Here is a 2,925-nt window from a genome sequence, read left to right on the forward strand (position 1 = left end):
TGATTAAAGTGAGTGTAATAAGATACATTTGGTAGCAATACATGCATCCAAATCAGCAAGTATATACATATTTACAAATGTAGGGACACTGCCCAGCACTCAATGTCCATGGGCCACAGGGCCACATCACATAGTCCAAGGCCTCACCTCACTCCTGCAACAACACAGAGAGAACACTGCAGGGGCATCAGGTCGAAAATAGCCAGGCACCTCAGGGGGACGGGGAATGGGGGGGGCACCTCAGCCGGAAGATGGTACAACGCCACTGATCCTGGAGGGGGCAACATGCCCTGTGATTGGTCCTGGGGAGTGCAGGGCCACAGTCTCTCAAGTGGGTGACTTGCCCACTGGTCCTGTAGGGGGCAACATGCCCTGTGCTCTGTCCTGGGCAGTGCAAGGCCACAGTCTCTCAAGTGGGTGACTTGTCCACTGGTTCTGGAGGGCGCATTGTGCCCAGTGAGCTTCATCCTGGGGAGGATGGGGCGAGTGGATGGCTTCTTCCACTAGTTCTGGAGGGGGCATTGTGCCCTGTGATCTAGATCTTGGGGAGTGCAAGGTCACGATCTCTCAGCTGGGTGTCAGACCGACAGGATTTGCTGGGGACAGGCCGCACAACAGCCCATGGACGCAGGACTACACACTCTCCGCTGACGGTGATGGCTGCCCAATGGTGGTAGTGGTGGTGCTGCTAGTGGAGCTGACAGTGGTGGGGGGAGGCTCCAGCCCTCTTCCTGCAGCCTCAGACGGCTGTCCACTGGGGCTGCTCCTGCTGCCAATGGTGCTGCTGGCAGTGCTGGTGGCGGTGCTGGCAGTGGTGGGGGGAGGCTCCAACCCTCCCCCTGCAGCCTCGGACGGCTGAACCACCATGGTTGGTGGTGGGAGCTCTGACTGAGTCCCTGTTCCAGGCTCCTTGCCCTTCCTTCCTGCAGCTGGTGCTGCCTCCTTGCCCTTCCTTCCTGCAGCTGGTGCTGCCTCCTTGCCCTTCCTTCCTGCAGCTGGGGCTGCCTCCTTGCCCTTCCTTCCTGCAGCTGGGCCTGGCTTCTTGCCCTTCCTTCCTGCAGCACTTGGGGCTGGCACCCTGTCCATCTGGCTGGTGGCCGGGATCCTTTCCCACCTGGAGTAGTTGGGGACACTACTGTGCCCATGGGCTGGGTGGCTGAGGTGCTTACCTAGGTTTTGACCGCCCTGGCCTGACTTGAAGGATGGGGTAGAGGGGTAGGGAAGAGGTCAATGGTGGAGAAGAAAAGCTTCTTAGGGACATTGGGGATGGAAGAGGGAGATGGTTTGGGAGTGGAGGAAGAGAGAGTGATTGTGGGAGGTGTCTCTCTGCTGCGTTTGGGTGCGGGTGCATGGGCTGGATGCTGTTGTGAGGTGGATGGCTGTTGGGTGTCTGAGTGCTTGCGTTTCTGTACTCTGGGAGGAGGGGGCACAGACAGTGGGAGAGGACAAAAGTGATGTGTGCATGGATGTGGGGGTGGTGACTACCAGTGAGGGGTGTTTAGTGATAGGCATGCTGGTGACAGAGGTAGTGGATGAGGATGTAGTGCATGCAGGTGTGAGTGGAGACGCAACTGGGAGGGAGGGTGATGACGAGGAGGAGGGGGACACAGTGGAGGCAGTGGATGTTGATATGTCTGATTATGAAAGGTGTTTATGTGAGTGCCTGTGGGATGAAGTGTGGTGCTTGTGTTTGCCATGTCCACTCTTGTGTTTTGACCTGAGTGCATGCTGGTCTGACTGTGTGCTTGGGATAGGTTGGGGTTGAAGGGTATGAGACTGGGTAGAGGAAGTTGGAGGAGGGAGGCTGGAAACAGGGACAATGGCTGCCATCAGAGAGGAGGCCAGAGCATGGATTGATCTATGTTAGGGCGCTATGCCAGTGTGAATGCCCTCCAGGAATGCATGTGTCTGTTGCATTTGGACTGCCAGCCCCTGGATGGCATTCACAATGGTTGACTGCCCAACAGAGATGCATCGCAGGAGGTCAATAGTCTCCTCATTCAGGGCAGCAGGGCTGACTGGGGCAGGGCCTGAGGTGCCTGGGGTGAAGAAGATGCCCACCTTCCTGGGCGAGCGGGCACGGGAAACTCGCTGAGGAGCTGCTGGGAGGGCGTTGCTGGTACGGGGGTGGAGGCTGAACCTGTAGCTGGGGTGGTCACATAAGTGTCCGCCACCACCAGGGAGCTCCCATTGGAGAAGTATCCGTGTCCGAACTGTCCGCTCCTGTCTCCGCAGTGGTGCTCCCCTCGCCCTCCGTCCCACTGGTGCCCTCACCGTCGGTGGATTCGGCCTCCTGGGTCCTCCGCCAGATGATGCTAATGCACATAAGGACAGGGTGACAAAACAAAAAGGCGGGGGGAGACTCGAAGGATACACTTGTTCAATGGCGCCAACAACACCACCATTGGTGTACACAACACACTCACACACAGGGGATAGCCCTACGCACTAGGCAATGCACTACCAGTCACAATGCTAGTCACCAGGCCATGGATAGGGACACCTAACTCCAATTGCAGCATACCTGAGACCCACAGACCCATGCCCGGTAGTGGATGCCTACTAGCTTGGTTGGAGTACTTTCACATCAGAACCCTGCCCAACATGGGACCAACCCTGCAATACCAGGCCTGGCCTAGGGGCACCCACAGGGCCCACACCCCCCACCCGGATCCCACCCCAACAGGCGCAGGTTGTATATTGGGGCACTGTACTCACCCCCTTGTGGCTGCTGTGATGCCGGTAAGTGCCAATCCAGCTCCAGATAGCTCACCACCAGTATGCGGGCCAGGGTTCGACGGGCACCCCTTCCTCGTTGGGAGGCCATCCCCAGCTGGGCCTTCGCGGTCTTCCGTGCCCAGCGTCCCCGGTCCTCCCACTGTTTCCGACAGTGGGTGCTCCACCTGCCATAGACCTCTAGGGTCC

The sequence above is a fragment of the Pleurodeles waltl genome, chromosome 3_1 (assembly GCF_031143425.1).
Source record: "Pleurodeles waltl isolate 20211129_DDA chromosome 3_1, aPleWal1.hap1.20221129, whole genome shotgun sequence".
NCBI classification, from domain to species: domain Eukaryota; kingdom Metazoa; phylum Chordata; class Amphibia; order Caudata; family Salamandridae; genus Pleurodeles; species Pleurodeles waltl.